Below are 26,838 nucleotides of genomic sequence, written 5' to 3' on the forward strand. Positions count from 1 at the left end.
GTTTCGCAGCCGCGCAAACGGACGCCCGTGTCACATCCATTTGTTCCTGGCGTGATCTTGGATGAAGGATATAAAGTTGGCTACGGATTTTCCTCTGCGGGAAAAGCGCAAATTCGCTTGAATGCGTCGCAGCTCGAGCATTCGTTCCTCCAGTGGGTGGGAGGGGAGGGGGCGGGGGGGCAGTAGAGGTAACGAATGGAGTTTACTTTCGCGTCCAAGCGAGTTGTCGCTCATGACATCGTAAGGAGTCAAGATATCCGAAGAAAATCTGTCGGAAAGAAAAATAGTTGAAGGCAGACGTCAACACAAGCTGAGAGGTCAATAAGATTAATCAATGTGATTGATTCGAGCTCCTTTACAGTATTTTGTTTGCAGATAAGCTGACGGTTTATGCCAAGATATGAGGAACACGTAGGAACCCAGATGCCCTTGGGCTCAGCTGAACTCCCGATGTAGACACAATAACTCTGCAAAATGCCCAATTCATGCATCCATTTCCCTGTTCAGCACGAGCCGTGTGTTCTCGGCCACGGCCCGTTCAGGGCTCCCAGCACGCCGTGGCGGAAAAGCCGGGGCACCGGCCGCGTGGGCGCCTCGCGAGGTAGGCCACCGGCCCGCCCGAGGCGCGCGGGCCTGCGCCGCCGCTGCTGCCACCTGGCGGCCGGGGCCGCAAGCGCCGTCCAAACAGCCGCCGGCGGTGGCGGCCGCGGACAAACCGAGTCAGTCTCGCGCGAGCGGGTGCCGTGGTGGTCCAGGGGAGAGGATAGCTGGGCGGCCGCCGTTCTTCCTACAGACACTCAGACCCGTCTCCAGTCCGAGGTATGCCGCTGTTCGTTTGTGTCTCTCTGTTCACGCACGTGGCTTAGCGAGCGTCGAAATGAGAAATCGGGAACAAACACCGCCTTGTTTACCTGATGAAATCACTCGAAATGGGCACGAGGGCGATGGATGGGTGGGTTTGTTTGCACGTTCAGATGCTTACAACTTTGGATAAGCCTTACTTAACCTAAGTGAGCGTGGATCCTAAACCTTTCGAATGCACGTCGCCTTGACATCTGTAATGGCGTTCGACGGCATTGCTCTCAATATCCCGTAACCTCGAAATATGCCGCGATACGGAGAGCGCGGGTTCCGTTCCACCGTGTGGAGCCTCCAGCAGGTACTTCAGAGTGTGTCACTGCTCATGTGACATGTTTCGGAGCGGTAAACTGTCCATCTTCCACACGAACCATCGTGCGTGTCAGGTGACTGCTGATAAACTCCCCGTAACAGGGCGCGGATCCACTAGTGCCTCAGAAAGCTATTCCATCAGTGACTGTGTGGAGTGCCGCCTCCCCGCTGCGAGCCCTCTGAATGATCCGGTCTCTATTGCGCGCGTGAGGAGGACCCAGGGCTGTTTGCATCTGCGAACGTAAATGGCAATCGTCGTCGTTTCGTCTTTCATCCAATTCACCCGATATTGGTATCCATCCTCGAATATGGACCTTGCAGTCTCTTTGATCGGCGGCGCGGTCGCGGAAGAAATAGCGTGTGAATGATTTGTTTGCAGTACATCACGGGCTTTCTGCTGAGGTTTCCAGTCCATTGCTTCTGATAAAGACGCATTTCCGTAAATCGACACACTAGCACGGCCCACATCGTCGGAGGTGGAGTGATGCAGCTGGTGCTGGTACACACAGTGGACTTCTAACCCCTGCCTTGCATGCGCATGGCTCGGACTCGCGCCGTTTGGATGACTGGTCTCGAATTACACCGTGTTGTATTTCTGATGTTGACCTTGCTTGGCTCGATGCAAGCGCAGATGCGGATAACGCGCCAGAGGTAAAAATTGCAGAGAACGTGCGATCGCCACTCACAACGTGGAGATCGCTACCAAAAGATCAACACGCTGTATTTGCGCTTTCGAGGTAGTAGATCTTTTGTAAAAAGTCTCTAACGTGACAAAAGAAAAGCCCTTGCCGAGGCGAGATGCCTGTAGCGCATCGCGTCGAATCCGATAGTCTTCCGGTCCTGCCGCCCCGACACCCGCCATTCCTGCAGGTTCAAGCCTGTGCTGTTCGACCGAGACCCATTTCCGCCCGCTTGCGTCGACTGCAGCTGGGAAGCCAGGTTTGGCGCTTGCAGGCTTTCCCGGGCGTCGCTCGGGTTGGCTGATTTGCGTGAGCGCTGCGGCCCGCACCCGCTGTCAGCGCGGCGCCCCCCGCGCAGGACCACACCCGCGCGGAAAACAGACGGCTGGGGAACGCCCTCACTCGCCCCGCCTCAGGGCCGGGCCTGGCGCCCTATGGAGAGGCCAGGTCGGCCCTGTGTGGGCGGCGCGGGATCGCTGCGAGCGAGCGCAGCGGGTGTGTGGTGCGCCGCGCGCTGTGAGGGCGACGCTCACCGACACCTGCGCGTCATGACGGGGGCGTGGTGTCGTGCTGCCCGTCCGTGGTGACCTTCATAGCCTCTGGCCGCCGGGGTCAGCTGGGAGGCGGGGTGAAGCGGGGTGTCACAGAATCCCGCTCACGTCAGCTGGCCCGAACCCGGCCCAATCGGCTCACTGCCAGCGATCGGCAGCACAGGAGCCGCCCCGCGCCGACAGCGTTCGGCAGAGGAGGCCCTCTCGCTAATGCCAGAGGTTGATGTAGCAGAAGGTCGTCCCAGGCCATCGGCCACCTGTAGGTTTGAGGTCGAGAGGACTGGAGCGGAGAGACTAGGTATACGAGCGCCTCTCAGGAATGGAGGAAACATCGCCGAGGTCTTTGCTTGCTAGGTAGTGAAAACAGAAACTCTTCTACACGCGTGCGCGGAAAGGAAGTTTAGCAAGGTCGTTGGCGGCCGGGAAGGTTGGGACGTTGCCATCATGCAAAAACTGGATCTTGCAACGAGTCTGTGCGGATCATTTCTGCTTCGGCCAGGGAATTCATGTCGCTGCGGCGCATGCAAGACAGATGCTTGCATATTTTAGGTGTTCGGTAGGCCGAACACATCTAAGATGTTCTGTTACATAATAAGAGCCCGGTTTTTGTTGGGTCTTCATCCATCAAAAGTTAACGAATCTGCTCACATGGAAAAGAGTACCAGACTTTCCCGCGGCCTTTTGCCGAGGCCGCCGCGCCACGGACAAACTGGGAGGAGTATCAGCATCGGTGACTCGCCCACATACGCGTGCCTCAGACGGCAGCCGGGGCGGCCGAGGCGGCGGCGGCGGTACGTCAGCGGCGGTACGTCTGGCCAGCGGGACGCCAGGCCAGTGGTCTTAGGCGGCGGGCTGCGGCGGCGGCCGCGGCGCGGTCGGCCGTCGCCCGCTGCGCCGGGCGGCCGCCGCAGCCCGCCGCCGGGGCCGGCCGTTCACCCCATCATGCCGGCACGGCGCCGCCGCTGCAGCCCGGCAGGCCGGCAGGCCGCAGTCGCCGCCGTCTGCACAGGCAGCGGACGCAGCTCGCCAGACCGGCGCGCCGTGGGGGGCAGGCTGATCTACTGCGAACCCCGCTTTTTTTGTTCGCACGCTCTTCATGTGACACTGATCTCCAGGTATCCTGCAATAATTGGAAGTGATAGTAAGTTTAGGTGCGAACGAAGATGTCTCGCTATCTTGGCGACTCGTGGTTTTTACTCCTAAACCTGGAAGATTATGACGTTCAAGCATACAATACTTTGAACACGAAAGGAAAGCAGCGTACGCACACCGATGGGAAGATTCCCTGTCCTGTGTCGAAAGATCCTTTGTCTATACTTGCAGGTTGTCTGTATTCCGTGCTCTATACGCTTCTCCCTGTCACGGGTTGGGACCGTTTCTACCATTCGTTCCCGGCAGCCACACCGGCGGTCCGTGGCGTGGCTGTCGCACTGGGCTCCGGGCTGGCCGCTGGACCGGCCGGAGCTGGCTCAGTATGACTGACTCGGCCGGCCGCTCTGGTCGCGGCCGCTCGCGCCGTCGGCAGACACCGACGGTGCCAGCGGACCGGCCGAGACACGGCTGACAGACCCAAGGACCACTAACAGACCCGGGCACCGGGCAAGACCAGGGGCATGGCAGACCGGAAGACCAGCAGAACGAAGGGTCAGCAGACCAGGGGACCACCAGACTGTGCAACCAGCAGGTCAGGAGACCAGCAGACCAGGGGACCAGTGGACCAGCAGACGAGGGACCACTGCGACGGACCGGCGCCGCCCGCGTCCACCGCCGCCTGCTCAGCATAACCCTCGACAGCAGGTGGCGTGCGCAGCCCCAACCAGTCAGCCATCCTTGGCCGAAGGCCCACCTGGGGAGGCAGGCCGGCAGATGCGGAGATTAGACGGAGAGCAGGCCTCGTGACTGGCATGAGCAGGCGGGCAGGCAGAAGCGAGCGGGCCGTCTTTGGACCGGCGGACGTCTCAAGGCTGGCTTGTGCTGACGGCCTGAGCTGCGGGCGCGTCGAAGCTCTACCGTAGCCCGTGGCGTGAGGCCCAGACGTGTCGTTCCACTCCGTAAATCATAATGCGTGAGAGAATCCAGCGAAGGCCCTTTCACGTCGTCAAATGGACGCTGCGCGTCTCGCAGCCAGGCTGGACATCTGCTCTGGACACGCCGATGTATGGGACAACGGCCTCGACGCTCCCTGTCGCTACAGCCGCGTCACGTTCAAGCAGCTTCGGTCAATGCTCCGGAAGTACTTTCTATCTCTGTGTGTACCTCACTTCGCCCCTCGCTCGTTTACCCCTCGCCCCTGTCGCCCCTGCACCCCCGCTCCTGTATCCTCTCGCTTCTATACACCACTCGCCCTTGTACCCTCACCTCTATGCCCCTCCATCCTCTACCCCTCCCTCTCTACCTACCCTCTCCCTACCCCTCTCCCCTACCCCTCTCCCCTACCCCTCTCCCTACCCCTCTCCCCTACCCCTCTCCCTACCCCTCTCCCCTACCCCTCTCCCCTACCCCTCTCCCCCTACCCCGCGCTCCTGTGCCCCGCATCCTGTACCCCGCACCCCTGTACCCCTCGCCCCTGCACCTCTCGTCCCCGTACCCCTCGCACCTCACGCCTGCTTTCCCTGCCGCCCTCTCGCCCCGTTCTCTGCTCTTTCGCTCTCTTGTCATCGTCCTGGCGTGAACATCTGGCTAATTCGGATAATAAAACTGAGACAAAATACACACCTCATTTTATAATCTCACGCTCTGCAGTACGTCCATCTCTCGGTCGAGCGGAACACACACCTCATAGGCCCCGTAATAGTCCTGCATGAAAATGCACGGACAATGGGCGTGTGCCTTGGACCTTGACCGCGCGTGCGTGCATGCTTGCGTGTTGGACGAGATGGCTGGGGACGACCGGGGGGGGGGGGGGGGGGGCAGCCGTCACCTCTAGCGCCGGAGCGCGGCGGGCGGAGTCGGCTCCGCGAGCCGTGGCCAGCGGCCGCCAGTGACCAGCGCCGGACGGACCACGTGCTGCTGGATCACGGACGCCGTCCGCTCTCCCCGGAGTCGGCGGCGGCTCCTGATCCTAATCAGGGCGCCCTGATGTCCTCAGAGCCGGACCAGTTAAGCGCTGGGTTGTGGTTCGCAAGCTGAGGACATCAGCCGATGCGTGGTATCCGACAGCCGACAGCCAGCGACGTCTGGTAGCCTCTCTAACACCCCGCGAGCAAGGAACTGGGTCATGCACGAAGGTCGCGGTAGCGATGCAGACCGCCTCTCGAGGCTCGCGTCATCGCCTCGTGCGGCGATGTTCGGACGTGACCTTTCGGCGGAACTGCTCCCCCGGAGCGCGCTCCGGCACTCCCGCAGCCGGTGCCAGGCACCACAGAGGTCGGATGTTGCACGCGATCGGGCCGACACTTCTGACATGATCAGAGCGGCTTCCTCCTGGAATAATGCATGACGAGGCTGTGCACATGCGATCGCCGTGGCTGCCGCCTGGAGGGACATGTGTGCATGACAACAGCGCTCCGGAGCGGAGGCTCCACGGCGACGAGCCGCTGGTCGCTGGGCGGCGGACGGGCAGTTGGTCCAACGCCGATAGCGTGCGGCGTGGTCGGCTGACAGTGGCGGTAAGCTCCTGTTTTTCGTTATTGTAGAATACAATCAGCGGTGCGATAACGATTCCATTTTCATTACATCATTGTTTACTACTATCTCTGACTCAGCACTGCCCGATGAACCGGCCACTTGGCGCTGTTTAGTTCACAAAGCCAGCCGAACCCGGCCAGCCAGCCCCGGTGCTGGCCTCCCCGGAAATAAAGCGGCAACTCAAACACGGTCTGCACGCGCGGCGGCCGGTTCTAGCAGGGATCCGGTCGCAGCTGGTTTGGATCCGGTCCGGACACGATCTGGACCACGCACCCAGCCGGACGGAACCGGAGCGTGCTCGCGGTGTGGTTCTGTGATCTGCCCGGCCAGGTCCGGTCCAGACTCGTTGGCGCGGCCCGCCCCGCCGTGCAACGTCGGCCCGGGGCCGACACCGCCCACCGCCCACCGCCGGCGCTCATCCTGACACCACACAAACGTTAGTCTCAATGAGTTCCAATGAGGAAGTGGGAGCGACGGGACGGCGACATCTCTGTCGGGACCGCCGGTCGGCGGCGGCGGTGACCCCTGACCTTCACAGCGTCGCCCCCGCCGAGCCGGCCAGCGCGGCCTCGGCCGGCGCCGAAGCCATTCCTGGCGCTCGGTGTGGCCAGGTTTCCCGTCAGTCGCACTGTTTTCCTGACTGGCGCGAGTCACCGCTCCACTCTCGGCTCTGTGGTCGGGATTATCCCGTCCAGTGCCGGCTAGTTGCGGCGCCTCCCAGTCAGGAAAGGGGGCACCGCTGCAGGCCGCGCCGGCACGGCTGCCCACTGGTGACGTCATGCCGCCGGTGGCCGATTAATGACGTTATGCGGCCAATGGCCGTCGCCACGTCAGGGATCAGCGGCCCTGATGGCGCCGGGTGGCTGCTAATTGCACGCCCAGCTCCCCCTTCCGTTACCGCAGCCTGAAGACTATCAAGACAAGCATCTGCACGCCTCCTCCCTGTCAAGAGGTGCGGACGCGGTGCTTCGCATGGCCTCCGTGTGGGGCGGGTGGAGCTGGGCCTGCGTCCCGGTTCGGCTGTCTTACCAGTCCCAGTCATCCCTGAGAAACTATTCGGAGGGCGACCGGAACACTTTGCGGTGTTCCCGCGCGAGCGCGCGATCTCCTGATGACCACCTGCGGCACAGTCCGTCAGTGCCCCTGTCATTTCACGCACTCCCCTCCCCACCACCACCACCACATCCTGCCAGCTGGAGCGGCCCTCTCCACGGTGACTCGGACAGGCCGCGACAGCGAGTCTGGGCGGACTTCGGTGTCGGCGTCGGTTCAGTATCCTGGCCCGTTCGCAGCCGCGGACAGCTGGGGGTGTGGTGTGAGGTGGGGGCCCGGCTGCGGGGCACCGGAGCCGAGACGGCACGGGCGGCGACCGGGCCCGCACCTCGCCACAGACAGCTTCGTCCCCCGGCAGCGGAGGTGGCGTCGCCTCCAGCCTCTCGTCCGGCTGCCTGGGCTCCGCTCGGTGCACCGGGACGGGACGTCTGTGCTGAGCGGAGCACGGGCGCCCGTGAGTCATGATTGTCAACCGACCTCCGCAGGTGGTCATTGCGGCGCTGCGGTCTCCGAGGCGGCTTTGCTACCTCTGTTTGCTGCGTCTTTGCAGGCCGCGGTAACGGTAGCTTTGATATGATCTTGTCCGGCTCTGAGCAGGACGTTTTTTGGCCAAGCGTCGCAAACACGACATGGAACATGTGTCGTAAAGTCATTACGACGTAAGGCTGCGCGGTCATTGCCCGAGGCGTAAACATCATACCACCTGCTCTTTTGCCCTGGGACAGTCCGGCCGAGACTACGGCTAACGTAACGTCCGGCTGGCTAACGTAAGATAACATTCTGCAGAATTAAATGTTCGGTTTTTGTGCCGTCCACATTTTGGTAGCAGGTAGGCATTGTTTTCACTACTTTCCAATGCATTATCGATGATGTCTTACTAATTTCGGCGGCAGTTTCAACACATATTTGGTATAAAATTGCCTTGCCTATGTATATACCTCAAACGCGCTAATGAATATCCGCAAAGTGGGCGGTCAAACCCTTTTCAACTCGCTTCTTCCATGCACCACCACGTGGCCTTTTTACGAAAACCGGCTAATTGCAACGTACTACCCTACATTACCCTGATGGCCTTCATAGATACTTCAAGTAGTGCTTACATGCCGCACTCTGCCGAGTGGCCTTGGACAACAGCAAAACTCGAGTAGTACATGCGGAAAAGCAAGCCGATATGGTCTAAGGGAAAGTCGCAGCAATCGCATGCAGGCCGTCACCCTAGACCGGCCGGAGCTGGGGCTGAATGGGCCGCACGCCTGAGGGCAATGCCGAGGCCGGAGTGAGTGTACGGACATATTAAGTCTTTGTTTGCCGTTCCTCCAACCAGGCCAAGCCATTGGCGCTTTCTTTGTATCAGCGCTCCCAGCGGGACACTTCTTTTGAAGTGCTAGGCCTTAGCCATGCCGTGAGAGAAAGCAGCCGGACAAATTCTACCTGTTCTTACGCTGGCTTCTATCTTCTATCACCCACAGCGGCACTTAGCTGCTGTTTGAGTTCAAGGGTCACCAGTGACGAATTGTTTGGGTGCGGAGAGTTTATCTGACCAACATTCGTTCTGGCTGAGAGGCAGTGAAAGTATAACAAAGCAGACGACGCTCGTAACGGGCATTTCTGGTGAAACGTTTGCTTGAAATAGTAGGCGGCAAGGCTCAATGAGAGGCTAGGCCATGAGGGACTGGAGGGGCAAGGCTCAGTGAGGGGCTAGGCCACGAGGGACTGGAGAGGCAAGGCTCAGTGAGGAGCTAGGCCACCAGGGACTGGAGAGGCAAGGCTCACTGAGGGGCTAGGCCACGAGGGACTGGAGAGGCAAGGCTCAGTGAGGGGCTAGGCCACCAGGGACTGGAGAGGCAAGGCTCAGTGAGGGGCTAGGTCACAAGGGACTGGAGAGGCAGGGCTCAGTGAGGGGCTAGGCCACCAGGGACTGGAGAGGCAAGGCTCAATGAGGGGCTAGGCCACGAGGGACTGGAGAGGCAAGGCTCAATGAGGGGCTAGGCCACCAGGGACTGGAGAGGCAAGGCTCAGTGCCATAGGGTTTGTGTTAGGTGGAACGCATGGCAGCCGCCCTTCAACAGCTTAATGTGACGTCGTCTTACCACTATGCGCACGCTGCGAGACATGGCGTGAGATGACCGACTTCGTTTGCCTTCGGCCCCATCCTGGCGCATGCGCGCAGACGGCCGAGCCTGCCCGGTACCATTAATAACCAAACAGCTGACGCACCACTAAATACCCATCGCGAAGAGGGCCGGCCGCAAGCTGATGACTCACGGCGACACGCGGCGCTGCAACCGCCGTCACGCCGCTGAGCGAGGGTCGCCCTGCCGGCGGACAGCTGTCCGGACCGGGGCAGAGCGCGCGTGCGGGCGTGGAGACCGCCGGCGCCTCTGGCCGGCCTCCATTCCGCGGGCGGGTCGGCATCCGGGCGGCCGTCCTGTCGTCGGCGCTAACGCGCGCTCGTTCGGAGAGGCTCGCGGGCCTGGAGGCGCCGCCGCCGCCGCCGCCGCCGCCGCCGCCGGGGCCTGCTGGCCTGCTCCGGTGGCGGCTGCGCGGATTCCGGCTCCAGCTGCCGCCGCCGAGCCTCAACGTGCCGGAGGGTCGGAGCGCAGCCGACCACTGGCGCCACAGGCGGTGTCTCGCCCCGAGCTGCGGGCTCCATAGTCCATGCCAGACACGCAGTGCTCTAGCGGTCATCTTCGGTGCGCGCCAAATTCTCTATAGTTCCCCGTCCTAGCGAGACCGCAAAAGTTTTTCCAAAAGAAAAGAACAAGTTGGCTTTGAATGCCGGGTATTTTGCTGAACGTGCTGAACAGGCGGTTTATCCTCGTGCCACTTTCACCTATTCATGTCTTATCCATGCACCAGTTCCGCAGTGACATTCTCTGTTAAGTCTAGATGATCGAAAGCTTCCGGCTGTTACACAGCCCGCCCTCTCCAGCTGGGCGAAATGTTCTAAATTCGTCGTCCGTTGGGAAAGTTCATCCCCTTGTGGCCGCCGCCGGACTCCTGTCCTCACATGATCCGCCCCAAATCCCGGCGGCAGCCTGGCCTGGATCGCGCCGCGGCGCCGTCGGCTTCCTGAGCCACTTTACACGCCGGAGCAGGTGCCGGCGCCGCAGACGCCAGCTGCGCTGCCTGCCGGCGCCCGTTTGCGGCTGTAGGCGCGCCTCTGGACGGCCACCGCCCGGTGCTGGCCCGCCACGCGGCCATCGCGTCACCACCGGCGGTGCCCGCGGCCGGCGCCGCCGTCCCAGTGCCCGGTGTGTCTTGGCAGACATGAGACCGGCACCGACTGACCCTGTGTCCCCTCGTGTCCCGAGCGGATGTGGAGTCGGCACCAATTGACCCTGCCATCCCCTCATGTCCCGGTGGTCGTGGAATCGGCACCAACTGACCCTGCTGTCCCTCGTGTCCCGGTGGACGATGACGTCGGCCGCCGGCAACGTCGTCGGCCGCCCTTCGTGTCTCGCCTCCGTCGTCGTACGCCGGCCCCGCTGATCGTGTTTCTGTGCTCTGTTGCAGGTAAGTTCCGGCTCGGCGTCGGCGCCGTCCGTCAGCCGACTCATGTGAATCCACCGGGGCGTAAGTGTTGGTGCGCGGTCGTTGTACCGGAGACGGGGGCCACTCGGCCGCGCGCCAGGCGGGCTGCGAGTGACTCGGTGACGGACAGACGAGAGAGCTTGGGCTCGGTCACGCGGGAATGGGGAGGCTTTAGTCGTACTCCCTTGTCGTATGCGGGAGAAGAGCCAGGGCGCCTCTTTGTTGAGGTGCAGTGCGGACACGGACAATCCGCACACAGTTCGCAGTCCACACACGCACCGGCGCAGTCCGCAGACAGGCGGTCCGATATGTGAATCACGGAGCTACATCAGCCCTGCCGTCAGCCCCGGGGAATCCCGGGCACTCCCGCACCGTCCAGTCATCGGCCATCCTAACGGCCGCTGGTGTGGCATGAGCGTCATCACTTGATGCTTCACTAATAGCACGGCAAGCTGTTTGGGAAGGATAGCTCGGCAAGCTGTTTAGGGCCCTGGTGGTGTTTCACACCGCCACCGGTGCCGCTGAAGTGCTCATGAGGGTAATCCCTCGGTGCTGTTGCTGTCCGGACGCCTAGAAAAACATGGCAGAGGCGCTTGCGTGCACTTTTTGCGCTTCGTGACCACACTCAGCCTTGATTTCCTGTGTCCGCCCGTGTCCGCTCGTGTCCGCCCGTGTCCGTCCGTGTCCGCCCGTGTCCACCCGTGTCCGTTCGCGTCCGTTCGCGTTCGTCCGTGTCCGGCCGTTGTAGGCATGCTTGCCCAAGTTTGCTTGTACGCGTCCACGTATTTGTCAGAAGCGCTCCCTGGTGTTTGCTTATGTTTTCCTGCACGTTGTCGCACGTTTGCGCGGCTTGCCGTCTTGTGTACGCGTGTCTTTACGCGTGTTTGTTTGCCGCGTTTCTCTGGCGCGGCCGTGCGGCCTCCGGTCCGTTATCCCACCGCCGAGGTCGGTCCGGGAGCGGCGCGAACGGACCCCGGCTCGGTCGGTGCGACACGGTAGATGCCAGCCCGGCGCCACTGCCGCCATTGGCCGGAGAGCGCTGGGAGATGAGCGATCTCTGTCGTGACTCGGAGATCGGTTAGTGGAAGAGAGTGATGGGAGATGGCCGATCTCTGTCGTGACTCTGAGATCGGTCAGTGGACTGCGATTGGGGGCCGGCCGGCCGGCGCGGCCGGCGCGGCGGCCTGGGAGGTGCTTGGCCGAGCTACAGAAGGTCGTCACACGGCATTCCACGATCGTCATACGCTGGGAGCCATAGTGGTGGGTAAAGTGAGCGTAGCGGCATTTAAAACACTCGCTGATTGCGATAATCTCCGACGTGAGACAATTTGGCTGACTAGAGAAGTTAACAGTTCGAGCATCAAGCGGCCCCAGGTTTAGATTTTACATCTATACTGGTGTCAAGTGCGGCACCATGATGAACTCATGCGGAGTTGCGCTCTTCGGTTCTGTGAAGCCAGCTGTGACTGGTTCTGTCGATTGCTTAGTCTTGGGAAGCTGTAGACTGCTGGCCAGTTCCGATCCCATCCGGAGCAAATAAAAAATGAAATGCTACGTCGGTCGGATGCTCGGCGGGCCTCCTTGGTTCTCTGACTATTGGGCCGGCATTTGAGGCACTTGAGTCGCTGGCCCAGTGCATGCCGATGCGTCTCAGCCGGGCTTTCCGTGACCTGCATGGCTCGCCACTCTCGCCGGACAGAGTTGGAGCTCCAGCTGACGCTTGACGTCCCGCTAACGTGAATCAACTACGCCCACACTGCCGCTGCCTCCAATCGGTAAACTCCAGCTCAGCTCCCTGCCTGCCGGCGGTCCAGTGCCCAGAGCCGACCCCGGCGGACCAGAGCCGGCCCCGGCAGCTCAGAGCCGATCTCCGGCAGCGCAGAGCCGATCTCCGGTGGGCCACAGCCGACCCTGGCGGACCAGAGCCGGCCCCGGCAGCGCAGATCCGATCTCCGGCGGGCCAGAGCCGATCTCCGGCGGGCCAGAGCCGATCTCCGGCGGGCCAGAGCCGACCCCGGCAGCGCAGAGCCGATCTCCGGCGGGCCAGAGCCGATCTCCGGCGGGCCAGAGCCGATCTTCGGTGGGCCAGAGCCGATCTCCGGCGGACCAGGGCCGGCCCCAGCAGCGCAGAGCCAACTCCGACGGGCCAGAGCCGATCTCCGGCGGGCCAGAGCCGACCCCGGCGGGTCCGCGGCGCTCCTGGCGGCCCGGCGTGTGGCGGCTACCGCGCCACATCCCGCCCGGCCCCGCCCGCGCCGCCGCCGCGTCACATCCGGGTGGCCGCCCAGCCCTCGTACGCAGCCGGCCGGCCTGCCGCGGACGTGCCGCCCGCCCGCACCCCTGACCTCCGGCCGTCACGTGACGCGCGCCGCTGGGCGGCTGACGTGGCGCCGTGACGGGAGGGTCGACGGTGGGGCGCGCGCGCACTCGCGGCCAGGTGTCGGTTACACGGGTTGTGGCGGCGAGTTGTCTAGTCAATTGTCAGCACATAGAGAGGGACTGCCGCCGGCTGAAGGCCAGTCGAAACGACGAATGTGACACCTGCGTGCGCTGCCCGATGTGAAGTCACGGGAACAAGCAGGAATTGGTAACGTTGCTTCTTTATCCGGTAAGAATAAACCAAATACAAAAACAGCCTGTAAGGGGATCACTCATTACGAGGCGTAAGAGGATCATTCATTACGAAGCAGGCACAACGCTCACAAGCGTGATGCGTGTGTAGTGTACGCTCACAATGCAGTGTGCCGCATTTGTGCCTACTGGCCCGCCCTAAGACCGACGGCTAAGCAAACCAAGTTACGTCCATCAAAGTAACGTGCGCTATCCCGGCGCCCATAAACTACGCAGTCGTCCGCGCAGCGCCGCGTGATGGCGCAGGTGCCAGGCGAGCCGGCGCCGCCGCCGCCGGAGCGTGTTGTTTGTGAGCCGTTTTTGTGCAATGCGTGCTGCGGCGTGGCGGCGGGCAGAGCCGCGCGCCGTGATTAAGCACGGACACAGCCACACGAACCACCTGGAAAATAAAACCAGCGACATCATGATCAGGCATTGGCAATTGCCAGCCATCGCCAATTGTCGAATTATCTGTGACCAGGCACAGCAGGCTGCGGCCGCCGGTTACATGGTAATTACGCTGGGATGTGACGCCTCACGACCAGCAGGCTCCGCGATAGCTGCGGCAGCTGTCCCCATCGCAGCAGCTGCGGCAGCTGTCCTCAGTCAGCCTGCGCAGAGCTGGGCCGTGTCCGATTTTCGCCGGCATTTGTGCAACGCGCCGCGGCGGCTCGCGGTCGTCTGAAATATCGATCGCGTCACGCCCGTACGCGAGGACAATCGAAACACGCCAGTCACCGACAGCTGAGATCGGCGCGTTCCGCTCCGGCGCCGTCCTTCGTGCGCCACGTTCGCCGCGCGCTCTCCGCGCGCCGCCTGTTTCGCTTTGTTTCAAAAGCGGCGTTTGGTGTGCGCCGAGCGGTGCGGCATTGTCTGCGGGCCCGGGGTGCGGCGTCGACTTCGAATCGCGCCGATATCGTCGACGACGGCTCAATTCGCGGCGCGGTGTCGGCCTGGCCGAGGCCTGGCCGGCCTTCAAGCGTCACGTCCCGTCGCAGGTCAGACGTGAATGGGACTCAATTAGAGGCCCGGTGTCGGCCGGCCGGCGACGCGTCGTGACTGACGAACGCTGACGAACGCCTGACTGGTGAAACACCGCGCCAGGTGTTTGGTGGGAATTTATCCGAGAATAAATAAAAAGTAATGAAATAAAGAAACTGAAATGAATTAAACAAGAATGAAGTAAAATGACTTTCGAGGTCGTCTTTCTCCGTGTCTTTTGTTTTACATATTAATTTGCTTATCCTACCATGCAGGAAATCAGTACAGGAGTAACCTTTTCCGTCATGACAGAGCTATTCCGACAAGAAAATTGAATTGCAATCAATTGCACTACACAACGGCAAAAGGCGTTCAAATTTATAAAATTTTCATTGCCGCTCAAATTTAGGCAAACAACATATAAAATGTCAATGCAAATGAGCGAGTTCAAATAATTCTAGATATCACATTCAGCTAAAGTTGATCTGGTTATATCCAAGGTTATATATGACCAGGATAAGGCCGTAGCAGATGAATATCGACTCGTGTGGTTCGTCGCGCCGTTTCCGTGATATGTCAATATGTCGTGATATGTCGTGATACGTCGTGATATGTCGTGATATGTCACGCTGGATAGTGCAACGTTGAGAAGTCTTTGATTGTTTCTAAGATGCCGTCCTTGGCATCCAATTAAATACACATCACACATCCACAGATCCACACCGTTCACCCTGACCCTGCAATTAATTCGCCCAGTCGGCCACAACCCCAGCTATGTGACAACGCTCCGCTGGCGGGGGCTGCCATACTCATTACGCACTGCAGCTGTGAGCCAGTATTGGAGTGATGACACCCGACGGGCCTACTCGGCTTTGAAAATGTCCGCATTCCCGATGGAGGCGAGTTTTTCCGTGGCTCGACCGCGTTGTCTGACCTGGAAGTGGCCGGTAATGGACGCACCGCCGCCGCCGCCACCGCCGACCGAAAGGAGGCTCTGATTTCTATCTGCCGAGCACTGCAGGCCCATCGCTTGTCCGCTGATGGTGGAACATTGTGTCCGTGTTTTTGTCACTGGTCAGGTTGTGAGAGAAAAGGCGTCACTTTGTGGCACGTGCTATCGTCAGTGGGCACCACCGTCAGAAAGAAAGGTCATAAAGAACTGGGAGACTCGACCAGGGGATGCAAAGATGCCAGCCTGGCTGGCATCTCCCCGAACTGCTGACGTCACCGGCTTTCATTTGCACTGACGACACGTTTGCTCAGTTCATGCAAATCTGGAAAAACGTGTCTATCCGTTCGACCAACCCACCCATGTGGCCTTGGATAAACCACGTAGCGTGCAGTAGCCAATTCTCCCACCTACGTCCGTCAGTGACGTAAACCCATCTGGATGGTTGACTGGACGTCCACTGTTTATTGCCGCCTTTTTTACGAGAAGTACACTGTCTTACACATGCTGAAAGGTAGGATAAATGCTGCAGAATCGCACGCTTTCCCCGTTTTATAGCATTCACATTTTTCACTGCATAACACGAAACATCCTCACGGTAGTGGATTTGAGGCGCGGAAAGCTCGCGTCTTTTCACTCGTGGCAGTTAAACCGGTGGCTGCCGCGTGTGCGCCTCGGCCGCAAGCGCCGGAGTCTGTCTGGCGATTGGTTTGCCTCATCAGTCCGGCAGACGCCATCAGTCCGCAGCTGACCGGCTGCTGATGGCTGATGAGGCGGCGGTCAGGGTGGCGCCCGCGGCAGGCCTGGCATTGCAGCCGGCTCTGTGTGCCGGAGTGCCGGAGTGCCGGAGTGCCGGAGTGCCGGAGTGCCGGAGTGCCGGAGTGCCGGAGTGCCGGTGTGCCAGGCGACGTGGCTTGGCTCGCAGTGCCGAGCGGCTGCGAGGGTCGTCCCGGCGCTGTAGCGGCCGCCTCTCCACCGGTCCCTGACGCGGACTGGGGGCAGTCTCGAGCGCGACCGGCGAGTGGACCGGCTGACGCACCGCCCGCGGTCAGAGCGGTGACCGCAGGGCGGCCTGCATGCGACAGGCGCCGCCAGGCCGGCGCCGGATCCATCCACAGCTGACTGGGATCTTACAGACCCGGGCCGAGACGGCGCGGGCTGCCCCGCCAAGTACAGCAGTCGGACAACAGTCAGACAACAGGACAGCAGTCGGGCAGGCAACTCGCGTACCAAGTACAGCAGTCGGACAACAGTCAGACAACAGGACAGCAGTCGGACGGGCAGGCAACTCGCGTACCAAGTACAGCAGTCGGACGCAGGCAGGCAACTACGTACCAAGTACAGCAGTCGGACAACAGTCAGACAACAGGACAGCAGTCGGACGGGGCAGGCAACTCGCGTACCAAGTACAGCAGTCGGACGGCAGGCAGGCAACTCACGTACCAAGTACAGCAGTCGGACGGCAGGCAGGCAACTCACGTACCAAGTACAGCAGTCGGACGGGGCAGGCAACTCACGTACCAAGTACAGCAGTGGACGGGGCAGGGCAGAACTTCCTGCGTACCAAGCAGCCCGCGCAGGCCACCACCGCGCCAGCTCCGAACAGCTGCAGCTGCCTCATTTGCCAGAGCGATTGTTCCCGTGCGCCGCAATTTCATGAGCATGCGGCGCGTGCTTTGCTACTAAGGATGTCGTGCTGGCGCTCCGCAGCGGGCAGTTTTTTATCGCCTCCGCTCACGACATGCGTGCAGTATGCACAGCATGATTATAACGATCCGAACGCTAAGGGCTATTGTTACGGTCTGATGGGGCAAACAGCGCCGGATGTGACGTGGAATTTTGGGCGAGGTTTTCAGCTGTCCACGAGCAATCCCAGCCCGCGTAATCGACGTAACCGGCGTGATTTCGGGATGTCTGCTTCTTGTCGCCGCGCGCGCGAACGTAAGCACTGCCAGTCGGGACGCATCGCAGGCCCGTCCCGCCATGTGGGCCACCCTGGACTGCTCCTCGGCGACACAAAGCGACACCGAACGGCTGCGTCATGCGTCGCTTGTGAAACGGCGCATCTCGCGACCGCCGGAGAAAGGCTGCCCGCCCGGGGCCGGCGCCAGGCACGGGAGGAGCTCGCCGCGGCGGCCGGCCCCGGCGCCGGAGCGCTGCCGCTCGCGTCGTCGGCAGGGGCCCAGCCGGGTGGAGAGCCGCCGCCGAGACGCAGCGTCATCCACCGGCGGCGGGCCGCTCTCGCGCACAGCGGCCGATGGCGGGGCGGAGAGCCGGGCGCGCTTCGTCCGAGGGCGCGGATGCCACGTTGTGTCGCGGGTGTGCAGACTTACTGTGATCTGGACAGCTGTTCGTCCCCCTGTCGGACCGTTTTGCCCTCTCTTCTTCTCTCCTGGCTTGTCCTGGCCGACCGTGACCGTAACTCTGCCCGCGGAGGTCCGGCCGGGTGCGGCGCTCCTCCGCGCGTGCGCGCCTGCCGTCAGAACGCCACCTCCTCCGCTCGGCCGGCGGCGCTGGTCAGCCGGAGCCGCGGTCGGTGCCGGCGCCGGCGGCCCCGTCGTAAACGGAGCATGGAGCCGCCGGCCGACCGGTCAGAGCAGCGTTCCCGGAACCGGCCGGCCCGCTCTCGTGCACGGCTTCTGGGGCCGGCTCGCCGAGACGACGGGCTGGGCAGGACCTAGCTGGTGACGCGGGCCGCGCCGGTGGCCCGCCGTCGCGCCGGCGCCGGCCGCAGCTCCGCCGGGGGGCGTCACTCGCTCGCTCGGCGCCGCCGCCGCCGCCCGCCGAGCCCGCGTCCGGCGCCGCCGGCTGTGACGGCGACGGTCACGGCAAGGCGCTCGCGCCGTCTTCGCGGCCGGGGCGCCGACTCCGTCACCGACCGGAGCCGGCTCCGCGGCCGAGCGGAGCCGGGTAACGGAGCGCGAGGCGCCGCCAGCGCGCGCCCGTCCGATCGGGAAAAACAAGCCGCCCAGCAGGCGGCAACGGTACCGGCGGCGCCGACGGCCGGCCGACGCTTTTTGTTGCCGGACATCGGTGCGTGAGATGGGTATTTTGCTACGGGCAGCATGCAAATCGATGTAAAGACAAAGCGGTCTGGTGGCGGAGTTCAAGCCGGCTGCCCGGAGATGAACTGGTGCTTGTAGTGGAATTAGCTTCGTAATGACAGTCAAGTCATGCCAGGGACGGATAGATCTGCTGTGCGGTCGTGGATTTGCCTGCTGGCAGAACAATGCGTCGGAGAGGGAGAATTTGTGCGGCGAATCTCATGGTTCAGCCCCCGCAAGTGCAGCAAGCTTTCACGGACGCTTGAGCCAGCAGCAACAACGAAACGAAGCTCCAGCTTTTTCATGATTTGGATAGTTATCCAATGCAGTTGCAAAGTGCAAGCTGCTCAACCACCCGGCTCTCCGTGACCTACTCTTGCCAGACGGAACGATCAATGTCCCGTTTGGAGGCTCTAGTCCAAGCGCGGATTTGATCTTACCCAGAAGAGCGACCAAGCGTTGCCGCCTGCGATCTCAATCCGTTTGTCGTCGCTTGGATTAACGGGTGGATCAGTCTTGGTTGACACCGCAGGCGGGAGCTCGGCAGACCGAAAAATGAATTCAGCCCATCTTGCGCAACGCCAGTGCGCTTGATCGTGCCCGACCGCATACAGCCGTACCACAAGGTTTGTGCACACATAGTAGCGAAGGTGGAATTCATCTGGAGAGAGCGCGCACACACGATAACCTTGAAGTTTCCAGAGTGACGTCCTCGGTGATGCAACAGCGCTTTGTTTTATCGTCGTGCTGCACGAGCGACATGCAGCGTCAGATGCACCCAAGCAGAGTGCATGTGGCAGCGCCTGTTCGAGTAGGGCGGTGTGTAGCACCAGCCGTGTAGCACCAGGCGTGGTCCGTCCCACGCACGGATGATACGTAGCATTAGCTGTGCGGCACGAGTGGCGCTTAGGATCCGCTGTGCGACGGCGATGATGTGTAGCACCAATTGTGCAGCACCATTAGGGTGCAGCTCGGACGGTGCCACACGAATGGCGTACTGCGATTTACAACTGAGGCGCTCTGTGATGGCATGGTCGTGGGACAGCAATAGGGTATAGCATCTGAGTCGTTCCACGATTTGGGAGCAGTCCGCGCCGGAGCCCCTCCGGCCCCGCCTCCGGTCGGTCGGGCGGCAGAGCCAAACCTGCGTGGGCGGCCGGGCGGCCCGCTCTGCGTCACCCCCGAATTGGGATGACCGACCTAGCGTAGTGCCACGACAGCCGCCCCAGAGCCGGGACTGGGCCAGCCGCCGCGGGCTCGGAGTCGGCCCGGCCGCGCCGCCGCCGCCGCCGCCGCCGCCGCCGCAGGGTCGCTGGAAACGCCGTCACGCCGCGTGCTTTGGAACACTGAGGGACCCCGATCGGCCGGGTCGGGTACCGTAACGCCTCCGTGTCGCGCTGACCGCAGGTCGGGTGGGGTCTGGTGATGGAGGAGCGCTCATTTGTCATGCTGATTAAAACATTGGGCTAATTGATGGTGCTGGTTTTTCTCTTGCTATTTCCTGTCGGCTGCACGATAAACCCGCTGATCTAGTTTAGTGTCTTCTTTTGAACTTGACGAGGACGCCGACGGAGCCGTAATTCCAGCTTGCTGTTGATCTCCCGTCAGTCGGGTCTCTGGGATCACGCTGCCGCCGCTATTGTGATGGACACATTGTTCACTGACCCTTGCACATGCAGTTGGCGTGCCGTGCGTGACTTGTGATCGAGGCTGCAAAAAGCTGGACGCGTTTGCTCTGATGATGAGATGTTTGCTCAGGGTTGATTGCGTACGTTACGACGCGCGCGGCGGTATCCGATGATTCACACTGCGCAACTGACCGACGTTACCAAGGTTGCAATATTTTGCTAGCTTTCTGTGACCTCTTCGAGGACGCCGATCCAGCTCGTGTCCCCCGCGACCCAGAGGGAATTCAACTACCCGGTAGAACCTGTTACCCGCAGAGGGCGCCCAACCGCCTGTCACGTCCCGGACGGTCCCCATCTTCAGCATCTCACCCTTGACCTTTGGGAGGACGCCCAGCCGTGCGGCAGCTCCGGCGACCTCTCGGAGGACGCCGCCCCGCCAGGTGGCGCCGGTGCCGACCGTCGGGTGGCGCGGTCGGCGCCAGCTCCAGTAGCCCGGCGGCGGCGGCGGCGGCGGCGGCGGCGGCAGCGGAGGCGCAGTGGTACCGTGCGCGGGCCTCGGAGGGGGCGCACAGTGTCACCGTACTCTGACGGCTGGCGGACGCGCGAGCTCTCGCGTGTGACTGGTGAGTACGCGCTCGAGCAGCGCCGCCTGCGCGCTCATCCGTTGGACGCCCGCGCGAGCCCGAGTGGCGGGCTCGCCCGAGTTCCAGACTAGGGCGGCCGTCAGACGACGGCGGCCCGGCTGAGGCTGCCGGCACGTGACGAGGTGTCAGCCGCTGGCCGCGCCGTCGTGCTCGACTGGGTTCGCCAGCTGATCCGCCCGGCTAATCGCGCTGCTCGCGCCGGCGCCAGGTGCGTGAGGGGGCGGCCGTGAGGCGGTTGACGAGCGGAGCTCCTCCGCCGCCACCGGCCGGGCCACCGGCTGGGACGGTCAGTGACGCGTGAACGCGCCGAGGGCTCGGCTGTTCCACTCGAACGCGCATCGGTATCATTTCTTCACGCTATAGTTTTAGATCGAGATCGTGCTCGATGCCCGCGTAAAAGGTCCGCACGTCTTGACGAGATGGCCTATTTAGTTCCGCCTTTATAGCTCGCTTCCATGGGAAGCATGCTAATCACGCCGAATCTTCACGAATGGCTAGATTTTTGGTTCATCGACATTGTGCTATTTGCCGTTTGCAGTTAAATTAGCCAGGCGGTAACCGCCATGCTCGCCGCTACTCAGTTAATTATAAAGTCTCTGACCGCTGGTCGAATGGCCGGCCGGTGACCAAGGTACTGCCTGTCCGACCGCCTGGCTGACCTCCAGTACTACCGCGTGCGAACCGTGCCAGACAGCCGCCGGGAGGCACCAGCTCCCTGAACGCCAGGCCCTGCACGCCGTGCTCTGGGGTGATGTGGCCGGCCGAGCCCCCGCCCACAGGCGCATTCCTCGGCGCTCGGCCCGGACACGGTCTTTTCTCTGGGCGGGGGTCGTGGCGGAAGCCGTAGGAGGTGGCCCAGACACGTGCCGCCCGACTCGACGCTGGTCCGGGTCGAGCACGTGACACTGATCAGCAGTGTGACCTGTCGTCTCCTGCGAGCCGGGTCAGCGGCACGGCCAACCGTCGTCCCCCGGTCGTCGGCGTGACCTGACCCCTGTGTCCGGGGTCAGCAGCATGACCTGACCGCCTGTGACCGGGGCGAGTAGTGTGACCTGCCGTCCGGCGGCGGCGGGCCGGCCGGAAGCGCGCTCCGTCGGCAGCGGGCCGTGTCGGCTGCCGGCCGCCGGCGCGGTGCCATTCAGCGCACCACTCCTGCATTGTCCGCGCCGCCCCGCGCCGCCCCGGCCGGCAGCCAGGCGGCACCGGAGTCGCCGGCCGAGTCGGCAGATCGCAGCTCAGTTACGGGTGTGGCTGACACGGCTGCAGCCTCGCTAATCCTCTTCTCCTGGGCCACCTGCGGCCATCAGTCTCAAGGGATGAGGAGAGGGCTGGGAACGGAAGAGTGACGGATGGCTTGAGGTCGTCAGCTATGTTTATGACGGACACCCGCACGCACGCCTGAGTGCGGTGCCTGTGCGGTGACGGGCCCGTCCTTGCTGGCCGCGCGTGTGTCCGCTCTGGGACCGGCACCCTCGGCGGCGGTCGGGGTCTGTTTTCGTACGCCCGGTCGCCGCCGTGACCTCAGCTGCGCACCGAGAACAGGTTTCTCCAGCCCCGCACCCCACACACACGCGCGTGCGGCGGCGGCGGCGGCGGCGGCGGCGGCGGACGCGGAGTGGTGCTGGCGCCGCAGTCCGGTCCAGCCCGGCAGGGACGCGGAATGGTGCTGGCAGGCCTGCCTCGCGGGCGTTACGCTCCGATCGGCTCGTGGAGGGGAGCGGTCGCGGCTGTGGGGGAGGGAGGGAGGGAGGGAGCGCGGAGGGTGGGGGCGGCAGGTGGCGGCCGTCAGCGGACCCTCACGTGCGCGGCCCGCACCTGCTGCCGTCTCCGCAGGCACGAGCTGGAACGCAGGGTGCGTGGGGGGGGGGGGGGGGGACTGGAACGGCGGCGCACGGCTGGAGGACGGACGAGCCCGACAAACAGCCACCGTCCGCGGTAGAAGTAGCGAGCCCGCTGATTACGGTGTATCGTCCGCAGAGGCAGCGATGCTTCAACATGCTCCCGCTGGCTGCGGTCACGTCTGGGCTTTGTAAACGATTCACGGCAGTGTTGTTGGTCCGGCCCAATCGCCTACCATTGCAAAATGAACTCCATGCAACATAATGCAACAGCATAATACTGAGAACTAGGCGTTTTTGAGTAACGTCTGTGGGAATGCAGGCTGCATGAATCTCCTTCAAATTGCTGGTGCCATGCCATGGGTCTGCTATCGGGCACAGGCTGCACTGATCTGCAGCAGTTTGCTATCGAGCACAGGCTGAACTGGCCCGCAATAGTCTGCTATCGAGCACAGGCTGAACTGGCCCGCAGCAGTCTGCTATCGAGCACAGGATGCACTGATCCGCAGCCCGTTGCGCCTGTGTTGTGCGCTCCTGTCAGGCACTGGCAGAGGCTGCACCAAAAGATCACCCCGCTGACTCTGCCCGTGCCCTCGGCCGGGCCACGTGGCCTGACCGACCCGACCTAACTGTGCTGGACTCGCCGTCCGGTCGGTCACTCGGAGGCATAACGCGCCGGGACCCCAAACTCCCCAATACACGGCAGCATCAGGAGAGACGCAGCCTGTCACAATTGTCTGGACGCAGTCAACACTGCCAAAAACGGCGCCGTCGGCATACGTTTGACCTTGTGGCGAACACTGGGACTACATATCTAGCTATCTATAGTCTGCTGATTATTGCAATCAGCATGGATCGCGCCCCCCCCCCCCCTCTCTCTCTCTCTCTCGCCCCTCTCTCTCTCTCTCTCTCTCTCTCTCTCCTCTCTTCTCTCCTCTCTCTCCGTTTCTCTCTCTCGTCTCTCTCTCCTCTCCTCTCCCCCTCTCCTCTCCTCTCCTCTCCTCTCCTCTCCTCTCTCTCTCCTCTCCTCTCCTCTCCTCTCCTCTCCTCTCCTCTCCTCTCCTCTCCTCTCCTCTCCTCTCCTCTCTCCTCTCTCTCCTCTCCTCTCCTCTCCTCTCCTCTCCTCCCTCTCTTACTGCTGATAGATGGCTACAGTAGAAACATAACCCGTGTCCACAAATGTGTTGTTTTGCACCGCTAGCGGAAGAGACGATTACATGTCGACAAACCGGTAGCATTGCGACACGGTCTTTCAACCGCCACCGGCACTGTGTGTATCGGTCGCCAAATATCGTGGCAACACTCGTGAAAGGTGGCCGCGCCGCTGAGTACAAGGCTACGTGTTTAGATAACCGAACTTTATGTTACTGATAGCGAGGCTCGGATTCGTGACGACTGTTCTGTGAAATCTGGAGGACCGCCAGGTAGCCCATTGCACAACTCGTCTATACGGTTGTTTTTTGGCCTTCGGTCTTGGCTATTGAATCGCTGCGGTGTGAGTACGTGTCCTGATACAATCAGCGGTGGGAAAAACCGGCTTTGGCGAGCGATGGCTGTCTCATTACGAGCTCCCGCGCAGGCACATGTCGGACGAATCTCCACCGGGCCGTGACCCAGTCCCCTCCCCCTGAGAGCAGAGCGCAGCGGGACTCTCGGGGCGTCACGCGCAGGGGCGGAAGAGTCGCGACTGCCTCCTCGCGCGGCAGGCGCGGACGATACCGGAAGCCTCGCGCCGGCAGCCTCGCGGTGGGAATGAGAGCAAGGCTTATCTCCACTCTGTGATCGGATCCCTGCTGATGAGACTCGGACGAGATGCTCTTTTGCATCGACGTTGTGGAGAGTTTCACGGTGTATGTTCAAATTGAATTTCAAAGGAAGATCCTTCCCGCTAGGAGTTCAAATTCACGAATGCGGTAGGCTGTCATGGCGTCGCGAGTCGGATCTGACCAAGTACAGACGACGTCTGCTGCACATAAGCCGGTCTATATTAGCGTATCGTGTCCAAATATATTTGGTACACCGTGGCGTTTGTCATGACCGAACGTAAACTTGACCTTACCAGCCGCAAATGCCCGCCACAAATGGACCTGTCCAGCCTGGTTTGGCGTGGCCGAATTTATTCACTGTGTGTCCGACTGCATGATACTTAGCAGCGGATGCAGTACCCAGTGCTGGCACACTGTCTGGAGAAGGACGCACCCAGTGCTGGCACACTGTCAGGAGAAGGACGCACCCACTGCTGGCACACCATCAGGAGAGGGGCGAACCCAGTGCTGGCACACGTCAGGAGGGCAGTGCCGAGTGCCGAAGCGGCGTCGGCTCCGACCGGGCCGCCGCCGCTGACCGAGTTACCGCCGTGCTCGCGCTGGCTGACGGGACCGCTGCACAGCCGGGGCCGCCGCCGGCGGGCGGTGGTGCTTAGTATGCAGGGCGGTGGTGGGCACGCTGCTGCCCGGCGGTGCGACCGCGCCAGCTGACCCGCCGCCGCCGCCGCCGCCGCCGCCGCAGCACCGCCACCGAGCTGACAGCGCTTTCATTTCCGGCCGGCCGTCGATGGGTCTGACCGGCTGAAGGGTACCCGCTGGACGGAAGTGAGGCGTCAGGCTCCCAGTGATGATCCCGTCAGCTGGCGGCCAGCCGAGGCCCTTCAGACCACGGCTGAGGCCGGTTGATGGAGTTTGACCTCTGGTGACCTCTGACGTTGATCGAAGTCCACTAACGCTGGATGACGTCAGATCGCGTTGGCTGATCTCTGATGGGCATGGCTGCTAATTGTTTGACACGTGGTGACCTCGATGACCTTAATGATTTCGTTGATAACGTTGTTGTGCGATCTGACGACAATCTTATCCGACGTCACCAGCTGACTGACCTCTGCTGAAATTGTCGCAAGCCGGCTGATTTGCGGTGACCTGCAGCGAACCGAGTAACCTCGTATGACCCCAGCTGACAGCTGGCACGGTCAGAGGAGGCTGCAGCTGTGCCGTCACGTGGTCACATTCCGCAGCCTGGCACCGGCGGCCGGCCCGGCCGTCCGTGACCGAGCGGCGAGCACGTGTAACCGTTAGCACGCCTCCACTGCCCTGCAGCTCGTACCGCGCGTACACAGAGCTATGCACTAAAGCCTGACGCATGGTCCGTGTTTTGTGGCCAACGCGCAATTTGAATTGCGTGTTGCGCAGATGACCGAAGCCACGCGAAAACGTTGTAGATGCACATGCATGACTAGAATGTCTCCTTGACGATGAATTCGGCTTGCCGTTGCTGACATGCTCTTCTGGCTGCACATGACCGTAAACTGGCATGATGCGTGTTTCACTCGGCCCAGTCTCTTGTCTCTGGACGCCATCCGTGCAACAAATCGGAGCCCACAGCATGCCACTCTCCGCCACGTGTTGCACGCTGGATGGGATGGATCGCCGTCGTCCGTGCCTGCGGGCGGGCAGGGTCCCAGCTCTTCGGTCACGGTCGTCCAGCGGTTTTGCTGCGCGCCTCATCGGTTTTGCCGGACGGCCCGCGGACGTGAGGCGAGCGGCGGTGGTTTTGCCGCGGCTTGCCAGTCGTTGACCCGAGCAACAGAGGCCGCCGTTTTTGTGTCGGCGTCGGGCCGAACGACAGCCGTCGCAATTATGCCACCGCCCTCCTTCCGCCGCTCCTCGCGGCCGCTCCCTCCCGAGTTTGCTTCCGTTTCCCGCTCTCTCCCCTTTGTGTGCCGGCCTTTTTGTGCCGATAGGTTCCATCACCGGCGTCGTCGGCGCCGCGTCAGCTCGCGTGACTGCTGCAGCGGTGGCGCAACTGCGCGCGCGCGGAGGCGGCGGCCGCTCGCGGAAGATGTCCCCACCTCGCGCGCATTGTCGCGACGTACGCACGGCCGAGCGTGGCGGCCTAACGACAGGCGGCCATTCGCCGGTCGGCCTGGCCTCGCCCGGCCACCGTGCGCCGTGCGAATCCTCCTCATTGTCGGCGGCAGGAGGTGTTGGGCAACGCCTTTCGCCGCCTGTTTGGTGACGGCTGGCCGGCGCTCGTGGCGACCCGCGCGACCGGCGACGGCCGGAGCCGCCACCCGACGCCGCTTCTGAATGGTACGCCGCCGGTGCCCTGACGCTCCTCGGGCTCCTCGGTGTTTCGATGACCCGTCAATGACCCAGAGCATGCGACCTTTCGGTAACCGGCGGGCTCCTGACCTCTCCAGCGGGTGACCGGCGGGCTCCTGACCTCCCCAGCGGGTGATCGGCGGTCTCCTGACCTCTCACGAGGTGATCGGCGGGCTCCTGACCTCTTCGGCGGGTGACCGGCGGTCTCCTGACCTCTCCGGCGGGTGACCGGCGGGCTCCTGACCTCTCCGGCGGGTGACCGGCGGTCTCCTGACCTCTCCGGCGGGTGACCGGCGGTCTCCTGACCTCTCCAGCGGGTGATCGGCGGGCTCCTGACATCTCCGGCGGGTGACCGGTAGGCTCCTGGTGACCTCTCCGGCGGGTGACCGGTGGGCTCCTGATGACCTCTCCAGCGGGTGACCGGCGGGCTCCTGA

The 26,838-nt window shown here is 62.4% G+C and overlaps 1 protein-coding gene across 1 annotated transcript in view; it reads left to right on the forward strand.

Moving 5' to 3' along the window:
* Nucleotides 1–796: 796 nt before the first annotated feature.
* Nucleotides 797–26,838, forward strand: part of LOC119104101 (protein cordon-bleu) — a 41,832-nt gene continuing 15,790 nt past the window's right edge. The window contains exon 1 of the mRNA XM_037227779.1: nucleotides 797–819. The gene's annotated coding sequence lies outside the window, so the exon portion shown is untranslated. The remainder of the gene's footprint in view (nucleotides 820–26,838) is intronic.

This window comes from Pollicipes pollicipes, unplaced genomic scaffold (assembly GCF_011947565.3).
Source record: "Pollicipes pollicipes isolate AB1234 unplaced genomic scaffold, Ppol_2.1 Scaffold_584;HRSCAF=661_pilon_pilon_pilon, whole genome shotgun sequence".
Taxonomy (NCBI): domain Eukaryota; kingdom Metazoa; phylum Arthropoda; class Thecostraca; order Pollicipedomorpha; family Pollicipedidae; genus Pollicipes; species Pollicipes pollicipes.